Genomic DNA, 11,132 nt, shown 5'->3' with positions numbered 1-11,132 from the left:
GTTTGTTTGAAGTTTTCCCAGGGTAGTTTGGAGGGTTTTGGTTTTTTTTTTGTTTGTTTTTTTTTTTTTTTTTTTTTTTTGTCCGTAGCGTGAATCCGTGTCGGTGAAGGAGAGAGTTCAGCATGCAGCATTTCTGCAGCTCGCCGGGGAGGGAGATGCGGAGGTTGCCAAGCTGCCTGCACGGGCAGCGCTGGACTTTTAATATCACAGGTGGAGGGATGGAGGGGGGCTCGGCTGGCATTTGTGCCGGCAGTGGATGCTATTTAATGCTGCTTGGAAGAGGCAAGCAGACTTCTAGTTAACTGTACAGGTGGAAATGCATCCTGCCTCGGTGACAGCTTCTTCTCCTTTGATTGCCAGGTTTTTATTATGAGCGCTTTAATTCTAATGAAACTGGATGGAAAATGTCAACAGAAGATGTTCTGACAGTTAGAGGCAGCGTATGCGTATAGATTTCTTAGCGGCGTGCATTAACCACTCGCGTGCTGCACCCTCCATTGCACTTGCCCTGTTGCTGGCTTTGATAGAAATCGCTGGGCTGCCAGGCTGCTCCGTGGCCAGTCGGCAGCACATGGGCTTGTTCTGCTCACCAGCTCCTGGAATCAGCAGCAGCAGGCAAGCCATTTTCAGATAAATACGGTTTTTAAGACAGGTCCTTCAAAGGTGAAGCAGCTTTGCTGAAATGGCAGACAGGGAAGAGCATCCCCTGTTTATATTTTCAAATGTTCCTCTGGTGGTGCCGCTGGCACAGCTTGGGTTTGTGCTTGCTGTTGTTGCTGCATGGTAAGAAGGCAGAGGTTGTAATGCCGAGAGTCCAGCTGGCTGTGGAAGTTGTGTAATATCCTCTCTGAGCTCCCATTTGCCAGTTGTAAGATTTGCTTGTCTTCTCATCCAAGAGAACATGAGCAATATCTGAGGAGGCCAGACCTTAGTTTTGCTTACGAGGAACTTGGGACATGTATGTGATAACCACATACCTCCTGCTACAACCTATCATGGCAATTGTGTGTTTAGAGCTGGGAAATCTGGGCTTGAGAATGCGTAAAAGAGAAATGGGAACATCATGATACCTACCAAATATGAAATGTTCCTTCAGGAGGTTCCTGCTGATGATAAAGGCTTGGGAAATCTGTTACTGCCCTTGAGAAAGCTCTCAGTGAAGACCATCTGGGAGGAATAAGACATTCTTTTACCAGCTATCATGAAGATGCTGGCAGCTTTTAGAAGGTCATTTTTAACTCCTCCCCCTGCAACATGCTATGGTGCAGAGGGAAAGTAAATCTGGTAACCTTTCTCTTCTGCCAGTCCTCCCAGTGTGAGCCTCAGTGTTGGAATATGCAACTCGGAGCCAAAAGCCAGGCTTTCAAAATGGCATGTTTGTATCGGTCTGGTTTTCATCCAGATAGATGCTTGCTTGTCGCTGGTAGGGCTTATGTGGGGGCTGTGTGCCTGGCAGGTGGAGGGAATGGGTAACAGGCAGTACCGAAGTAGTCACCGTGGCATATGGAGGCTTTCCATCTCTCCACTGCTAGACTGTATCTGCTGCTGTGGGTAGGCAACTTTATTTTCCTTGGATTTCAGTGTGGCACCCTTCACCAGCAGGAAAATAATGCATTTTAAAAAGGTGAGCAAAGAACTGTGCACCTGGAATAAGCATCTCATCATCATCCTCCTTTGGAGGTTCACATACTCCCCCTGCCCCATGCCTGGAGTATGCCAGGGCACTAGTTCTGGCTTGGTTGTGTCAGCTCAGTTCATCTGAGGAGAGAAATTGCGAATTCATGGCTCTGGAGATTGAATTCGCTACCCAAAGAAGAGGGGAGCTGCATGTGACTGCAGCTGCTGAGCCCGCTTCTGCAGCCTTCCCCCTTAGGAGCCAGCTGACTTTGCAGCAGGGAAGGTTAGGAAGACCTTTCCAAGTGCAAACAGAAATGAAGCACTGGGACAGGCAGCCTACAGAGCCTGTGGGATCTCTTTCTTTGAGGCTTTTAAAGAACAAGTTAGAATAAAGTTGGGGTGGTCTAGAAATGCTTGCTCCAATTTAGAGCACTTGGCCTTACACTTTGACCTTTTTAGGACAGGTTCAGTCACACGAGTCAAAATTCACTATAGGAAACTCTTCACTTCTGTGTCTGGGGGTGGGCACCTCACCTGCTCCTCATAGCACCTTAGCTGTGGTTCAGGGTTGAAAAGTGGACCGGACTGTTCCTTCATGGTTCCTTCCTGCCCTCCATTTCTGCTGCAGTACGACACAACCCCACTGAGGTTCTGCCACCAAGGGGACGAGTCTCTGTGCCCATTCAGCTGTAGAAATCTCTACTGATACAGTCAGCAAAAGCATCACTGCCACATGAGTGGACATGACTTTTAGGAAATGGGAGCCGGTGCACAAGAGTGACTGCAAAGGTTGTAGCATCCTTCTGAACTTTGGTGAACTTTGGGTCTTATAGCTGGCAGCCGTGCTTGCTTATGACAGACTCTGGTCAAAACCACACTTGGTTTGGAGTGGTTTCTTTGGAGAGCATTGGGGCAGTGGAGCACGAAGGAAGAAAACTTCACTTGTGTGATGTAGTTGACCACTGCCCACGAGGAAGCACTTTTTTCCTCCTGTAACTGGCACAGTATGACTTCCTGTCTCCAAGATAATCCTTCTGTATGCATACGTGATAGAATTTACTTACTGTGCCAGTTGTTCTCATCTTGTATTGTCTTCCCAGGAGAGGACAGCATAAGCTCCATGGGAGTGAGTTCAAGGTTACAGGTGTGTCAGGTACAGCTGGGTTTTATGGGGCATGCAATGGTGATTGAAGCTATAAAAGTAGATAACAAAATGGACTGAGGCTGGGTACCAAAGCCACCACAGGAGGCGAAGAAGTCCATTTCAAGGGATGGGATCACATCGTCCTAGGAAGGGATCCTTATCAGCACTGCAGAGAAAGTACAAGTAATTCACAGTCCTGGTGAGTACGTGTGGGGGAGGAGGAAAAGAAGAACCTCCCTGTTCCAAATTTAACAATGAGTTCAACTCTGTGCGTGTGACCAAGAAACACTAAGGTCAAGCGTCTAGTTGCATTGATGCCATTGCCATCCAAGTAATTATCTTTTCCCCCCTGGCATTTCAACAGGGTAAAGCTGAAGTGGTTTCGGACTGCTGGAGTCTGCTAAGTCAGAAACTAGGTAACCTCGGTGGCTTGCCTACCAGGCTGTCTCTTCTCCTCTGGGCTCTGTTGGTAGAGCAGACAGTGGCTTTATTCCTCTGGGAGGTTTTTTTCTAGGCTACATGTTTGAGTTGGGAAAAATCCTTGTAATCGCCTCAGTTCTCGGAAGTAACAAGAGTGACTCCCCACACAGCAGCATGTCTTTGGCAATAACCCTTGAAGTGACGGGGATTTCCAACTGCATCCTCACGTTGTATGTAGAGGTTGGTTCTGCATCTGCTGCAGGTGGGAGTGGGATCAAGTACTATACACTACAGTAACAGCACATAGTGAAGATGGGTGATTCTGGTCCGTTGTGATACACGCGTGAATCTTAATATCTTCAGTCATTTTGGGGAATAAAAGATGTTGGCACACCTAAGTGAAGGAACAGCTATTTTGTGCCCTGCAAACTGTGCAGACATGAGGCGTTTAGCTGGTGGCAGCTTCTATGCGTAGGACTCCACCATCGCTGCTGGAAAACAGCCCCCCTTTCATTCAGCCTCCGAACAGCCACGCTCTCGATGCCAGATCTTATTGGCATGAATCAACCTCAGAGGCTGCTTTTGAAAGTGCTTTTAAAAGCTGTCAGTTAGGTTTGAGACAAACACGAGAACAATTTGCTGAAATCTGAAGCCATTTTGTGACCCTTGCATTTTGAGAACCCTCTGGAAATAACTGTAAAACACTGTGCTGTTTTCTGCCAGTGTTTGAAGGAGGAGAAGAAGCATTGGGAGAAAAGGCTGGTTCTGTACAATTTCCCCTTCTCTCAGGAAAGCCCAGTGTTTTCCTCCAGGTTTACACAAGAGTGCTGCACATCGAACACCTTCTAATGATAATAGCAGACAATGTTCATAATAGCGATAATCTTCACGTACAGCTGCAGATTTCTTTTTTTCCCCTGTTTTTAGCTAGAAGTTCATTTGATGGCATCAGGAGTCTGTTTTTTTCACCTCCCTGCCTGTCTCCCCCGGCATAACCTCACTGCTAGTTATCAGCACCAACTTTTGCTAAGAGGAAAGGTGATGCACCAATGTCAGAGTATGCAGATTCACATTTACCCGTTGTACCTCAGCTCTTGTGTACCTGACAATGTTTTTTCTATTTTATTTTTTATTTTTTTGCACTGCACAGGCAATCAAAATTTATCTTCCAAATTAAGACTGTAATTATATTTTGATAAAGATCTGGCAATTCAGTGAGAATGAAATTTTAAGGGTTGCCGGGATACAGATGACTCCGGGTTATGGGGAAGCGTTTGCATGTGGAATACTAATCAGCCAAGGTTGTTCGGCATCCTTATCTAGACTTTTCCAATAGTGTCTGATAACGCAGGCAATCAAGTGTTTGTTTCTTTGCTATTATTCTGGCAAAGCGATTAAAGATGCAGGCTGTCTTTTATGAATGAAAAGGTGTCGTGCTCGACGTGGGCCGACACAGATACGTCCCCCTGCTCGACGTGCACAAACAGTGGGTGAATGGAGTGCTGGCCGTGCCCACGCTCCTGAGCCAGCCAAAACGAGCCTCGGCTTGCTTCTCCGAAGGGAGCTGGAGGATGTGTCGGGGATCAGTGTGGAACAGGCACAAGCACCAGAGCTCGTGGCCCGGCCGGATGGCTGCAGAGGGACCGGTACCGCAGAGCAGGAGGAGGTGGACGTGTAGCTGCCGAAGGGAAGGGCACAGCTCGCGTGCAGCTGCTTCTTGTGCCGGCCCAGCAGCTCGGCCTCTGCGCTGCAGGCTGATCGTGGAAGAGCTGCAGCACTTTCTATCTTTAAGCCTCTGCATGTGACGCTGATTAGTTATTACTGAAAGTTATTGCTGTTCAATACTGTGGCCTGCTGACAAGGTATGGTGTGCTGTCTGCTGTGGCAGCACTTGCAGGCCTCAGTGGTGCATCCCCAGCGCTGTGGGCTCTCAGCAGCCCCGAGCACTGCCCCAATTCAGCTCAGCCACCCCCCGCAGTGAGGCTGGCTGTGTGGTGCACAGCATCTCCTTGCTAGGCCTCTGTGCCAGGCTGCCTGCTTCAAAAACCGGCACGTGAAGGCACGCTGATAAGGGAAAGATGCATTTTCCCTTACACTTGGTCCGCCACAGACATTCTCTCTCAGCACCACCCCACCAAGTCCTTTTTTTTCCAATGTCTAACTCCAAATGTTGAGTCAAGCCCACAATAATTGCTACACCCTATTCAGCAGTGTTTTGGGGACTTGACTGTAGTGCATGGTTGCTTTTTTACTACAGATCAAAACAATCCTGTGACTCTATGGCTTTTTCAATTAACTGAGAAACAGTACATCATATAACAACAAAATAAGTGTCAGCTTCACCTGACATCCTACTTCTTTCCCAGTGGCAGGGGGAGCAGGTGCAATCCGGGAGCCTGGGGTTAATAAGCATTTTGGGAAGGCATGGTCTGTTTTGAGGTGCTGCAGCTGTAATACAAGAAAAAGAAGTGAACCCCTTCTGTAATACATTGGAAGGGCTTCAAACCATGAGGTGTGCACTGCTCAAATGGCAGTCTCCTGAAATTCAACCTGCGCATGCACTGCTGTGTTATCTTTCTCATCCTGTAATAATGCATGGATATGTGTCACTGGTCTCAGACAAATCCAAAGCTGCAGGGCTGTGCCCAAACCCAAATCTTACGATTTGCTGTAAGCTTTGAGACAGGCTGGAGAAGAGTGGTTTCTATCTCAATATATGACTGACTGCTCCACTTTGCTGTCTTGGCATCACTGGGTGCCTGTTTCATATGAGGCAAAATAAAAAAGAAGTAAACCTGTAAGTCGTACATCACTACATAAATGTACCAAAAAGGGTTTAGCCAATTTGGATGCATTTCCCTATTCAGTGGCTGACTGATGTGTCAGACTGTTTTACTGCAGCTCCATGCCCTGAGCTCACATCACTTTTCCCACAATGCAGATTTTACATTTCATTCAGTTTTTCTTCTGCTTGTTCTGCAGCGCCTCTTCATCACACCTACATCTAGTTGGGAAAGCAAGTTGGGAAATAAAGGGAGTGAGAGCAAAGGAAGCTAGGCTTTTACTGCAACCTTAGCAGAAGCAGCGATGCATGCAGAAGCACGGTAGCTCTGCTATATCAACTAATACATTTGGAGGGACATAACAAAATCAGTAGAGGCTAGAGCACGGTAACTGTTTTGTTCTTTGTGATCTCTTTTTCTACATCAGGTGGCCATGCGATATCCTCTCAGCTGAACAATGAAGGAAGGAAATTGATGTTTCCATGGCCAAGTCAGTTTGCAGGTCCCTGATGATTTCTGATGCCAGTATCACAGCGAAGTCTCTTCAGGATTCTTGGGAACTTTTTTGGAGGCAGACAGAGCCCCCATCTTCTGGCAGCTACTGCTTAAACAGAGGCACTGTGCAGTTGGGGATACCTCCAAGAGATGCAATAAGCTTTATTTATGCTATAAATTGTCGCCTGTATGCTATCAGAGTAGGATTTGGTACACAAAACATCTCTAAAGACCTTATGACCTCTGGAAAAGGCCTTCAGCTGGGCATGAGAAGTATTTACTAAGTAGGTCAAACGGGAAAAGATCAAGGGAGGAAATTTCAGGCAACAAGACCGGGGAGTAAAAGCTGTAGTGCAGCAGCATCCCACACTTTTAAATCCCTTTCATGTAGCCAGACCCTAAAAGGTTGTTTTTCCCTTACCAAGTCCAACTGAATGTATCTAAGCCCATTTTCTTCATTACCCATTTCTGCTTGTACAAAGGTATTGGACAAAGCTTTGAAAACTGTGTGATCTTTGACTGGTATAACTGTGCCAGCCAAAGCCCCTGCTAACATTTGTCAGCATAACGTGTCTTTTTGATGAATATGGGGGTGTGAGGAAATAGGCTTACTGCTAAAATGCAGTTATGTCTGTGTAGCCGCAGCCACTTTGCCAGCGTAATGTATTGCAGAAAGGCAAAAGTAATTTTAACATATCAAAACCCAACGAACCTTCACAGTTGGAGAGCAGAAAATGGCCCCAGATAACACAGCTGGAGTCAGCGAGATGCTGAATTATTGCCAGAAGTGGGTGAGCTCACGTGTGCAGTACGCCGCCTGGTGCTCCCACACACAGCTCCTGCACGCAGTCAGCTGCCCGGCCTGGAGACTTGAGGAAAGCGGAGTTTAGACATAAAACCAGGAAAACTGGAAGACTGCTGGTACGAAATTTGGGATGAAACTCTTGTCGTCGGCAGCTATGACAGTGAAACCAGCTGCTGGGAGGCGCCGGGCTGCAGGGATCTTACACTCTTTGAGTCTCCACAAGGCGCTGAAGGGGAAGCAATATGAGCATCTTCTAGCCACCCCTTTAACAAATAGTTCCCTTAGTTATCATGGATGTGGCCATAGATATCAATAGCCGTAGAACTGGGATTCTTAAAAGCTTGAAAATTACTCCACTGTCCTGTAAAAGTATCTGCAAAATAAATTGTTTTCTGGGTCACAATGAGAATCCTCAAAGTTTAGATATTTTCTCCTGACTGAATGAAGATTTGCCGTAGCTGTTCCATCCCAGAAATAAGTCTAAACGTTTACACAAAGTAGGAAGAGTTGTACTAAATGTTGGCAGGCTGCGCTGTCCCTTGGAAAATGAAGAAGCATTGAAGTGTTTGTAAAATGTTAGCGATGAGCAAATATTACAATGAGGAAAGGAGTCAGAATGCTAATAGAAGACAAAAAAAGAAAATCCAAATGAAAAACACTGAGATTAATCTCTCCCTGACTGCCATTTTCATAGCTAAGTAGTAGCTGTACCTCTTAGAAATGTTTTCTTCTATACTATTGCGTAGAATCCCATCATTTGGATAAAATCAAAGTGTGCCAAGAATGCCAACGCCTGAACCTCAGATGTAACTCTGTGTAACAGAGAGATCGCCAAGCAGTGACCTCACCCACACTAACTATGCTCAGATTTACTGCATCCCACAGGAAATCGATACTTGCTAATATGAACAAAAATGAAGATGTAATTATCAAACTGCCAAGTCAGGGAAACAATCCTGATTTTCCAGAATTAGCTGTGATTTTAAGGGAGTAGTTAGAAGAACCTCGAGTGATACTAAACCTGGCGATTGATTAGTGAATTCATGCGTCTCCCCGTGCCGCGTGGGTTGGGGTTCTGGTAGAAATCAGCCAGAGAGCCAAGCTGGCTCTTGTCTCTTTACTGAACGTGGCAGGTTAATTCTGAATAATGAACCACACGATATTTATCCAGGCCAGCATTTTGGAGCTGTTTGCAAATTTCAGAGGTTTGTTGTGCTGCGGAATCCTGTGGGTCCAGAACCACAGGACAGGGAACACACACCACAGCTTTTCTGTCAAGGTTAAAAAGTAGGAAAGCCTACTTTTATCTGGAGGAATATAACACTAAAAGAAAAATCGTTTTGGAATAGCACATGAAATGAGGGGCCTATTATTGTGTAAGTACTGTGTGTGTTAAGTGAAAAGGCTGATTTTTGCCCTTAAGACACATAGCAGAGAGAACAGAGGCAAGGCTAGAAGGTCCCTGGGAGAAGAAGAAATGGCTGTGAAGGGCAGGAGGTGATATGCCCAGGGCCAGAGCTGGGATCTGCCTGCATATCCACCTAGTGGACCAACCTGCATCTCCAAACCACAGCCACCACCATTTGAAAATGCTGCCTCAGTTCTTTCCTTTTTGCTGCATACCAATTCCTGTATTTTCTTCTTCTTTTCTCTCTCCTTTTTTTTTTTTTCATTTTTAAGCTTAGTGGCACAGATAAGAGCTTGTTTTCATATTCTCTCTAACACCCTAACAATACTCGAGATGATACGTAGAAAATAAGCAGATGGCTGCAAACTGATCTGTATTTGTATATAAAATGTCTCCAACTTAACAAAAAATATACATATTATAAAAAAAAAAAAAAGTTGGCTGGGGTGGCTCCTCCCGCTCTGTTGGCAGACGCTACGGGATTTGATGGGATGTGAAGCCTGATTGCCACCTCCCCCAGACAGCATCCTGCCGGATCAGGGCTGGGCTGTATCCGTGGGTGTCGTCTGCCTTTTGCTGTTCACTGTGTAGAGCATTTCAGCCTCTAGTGCAGTCTGGCACCTCTTCCAGCACTTCTTTTTTTAATGCCGCTTCGAAAACCCACACAAAAGGGAGAGCAGCAAAGAGGAGAAGGCAGTAAAGTGGGAGGGAGCCAGCTAGGGCCAGACCTGATGTCCCTGTGTAGCCACAGGGTCCAGAGGCTGGGAGAGGACAGGGCAAGGACAGCAAAATTTGACCCCTGGTCCAGTTTATCATCTCACATTTCCGAGCACAGTTGTCCCCTTCTTCATAAAAATGAGTTTATTTGTTCAGTCTCTTGGGCAATGCTTCACATTTTGAGTGATCACTTGAGGTGATCCCGGTCTCCTGCAAAAGCAGCATCTCTCTTCTTCGTGCCTGGCAGTGCTGGGGCACCTCAGCTGAGCACAGTCCATCTTCCTCTAGTCCTTCCAGGGTGACCAGGGCAGGACAGGCTCCTCCAGAGGACTTTGCGGAGCTCTCTGTGTCTCATTCATACTCAAAATCAGAGAGGAGCCTATCTGCTAGTTATAGAAGTACTCCGGGGAGACGAATCTCCCGAGGGGAAAGTTACTTTTGTTATTACCTTCCATTGTCTGCTTCTTTCTGCTTGGAAGTGTTGTCAGCTCTGCTCCCTGTGAACAAATCTACCTTTCCCAAGGGTGCTTTCTCCCGTGATTCACCATTCCGCTCCGCACGTGATACATTAAGGTCAAACTCCGTTTTCTACTTGATGACCCCATCTTTTACTTACACTTCCTGCATGATCCTTTTAATGACAATGCTCTTTTTCCCTTCTTTTTGCCTTTCCTTTTTCCTTTCCGGAAAGTGTATCCTGGCTTAATTTCTTTTCCTGTGGCTTTTGAAGCGGATTATTTCCTGCCGTTTGTTTTTATTTAATTTTCATCACTGCTTACAATTTAGAGTTTGAAAGCTTCCTGTCCAGTGTTGCAGGCCGATGTCACTCCTCAGCAGTATTCCTGATAGTTACCTCTGGATATTGGCACCTGGCATTTTTGCGCTGGTTCTGGCTGGCTGCAAGGAAACATCCCCATTTCATCACACTTTCTGTTTTTACGCTTCATGTACAGTACTCAGTATATGGTCATAATAACATGTCTGACCACACATAAAAGGCTATCATTTCATGTGTACGTTAAGCTAGCAACCCTTTGTCACTCTGTGTATTTGCTATGCTAAAGCCAGTGTGTTGAAAGCTGCCTTGCACTGAGTCCAACACACACACAAGCACAGATGAGTTAAAAATGTGCGAGAATTTGCTGTTTGCTGTTATGTCCTGACTGAAAGCTCTTGACAGAGAATGGTCCAGAGCCCTGCAGCATCTGACAAATGCCGGAGCTCTTCAGCAATTGTGGCTGCTAAAAATAAATAAATAAATAGATAGATAAATAAATCAGAACTCAGTTCTGCATAAATATGTGGCTTAACAATATAAATGTGAGTGCAAACAATAGGATATGGTTTGGACTCATAAAGCCGTATTAGCCGTAACAATAAGGGATAGTCTATGTTATAATCTTTATTAACACCTTATGACCCTTTACAAGAAGTAAATGCTTAAAAATTTATGTTAGCTTGAATGTTTTCAAGCTGCATTTTCTGTGCTAGTTGCCATCGGCTGTGATGTCTCAATCCAAGCTAGGGGTTAGCTGGTTAGCATGAGCTGTAGAGGCTCTGTAGCTGGCATGGTAACAGGTTTGCATCCTCTGCAGAGTCATGCAAGGGGATGTGGCTAACAGTGCTCACCAGCTGGTTAGGTATGCAAGCTAGCATTTACCATTTGGTGATTGTTTGCCATTTTAGGCATGCAAGGACCTGAAACGCAGTAGAAAAACAGTGCAACGCCTCAGAAAAATGTTG

General features: G+C 45.8%; 1 protein-coding gene across 4 annotated transcripts in view; it reads left to right on the top strand.

Annotated features, from left to right (window-relative positions):
- The window catches only part of NHS (NHS actin remodeling regulator), a 249,102-nt gene that overhangs the window by 200,481 nt on the left and 37,489 nt on the right, over positions 1-11,132 (top strand). The gene's annotated exons all lie outside the window — the stretch shown is intronic.

This window comes from Anser anser (genome assembly GCF_964211835.1).
Source record: "Anser anser genome assembly, chromosome: 1".
Lineage (NCBI taxonomy): Eukaryota > Metazoa > Chordata > Aves > Anseriformes > Anatidae > Anser > Anser anser.
This window is presented reverse-complemented; position numbering and strand designations above follow the sequence as displayed.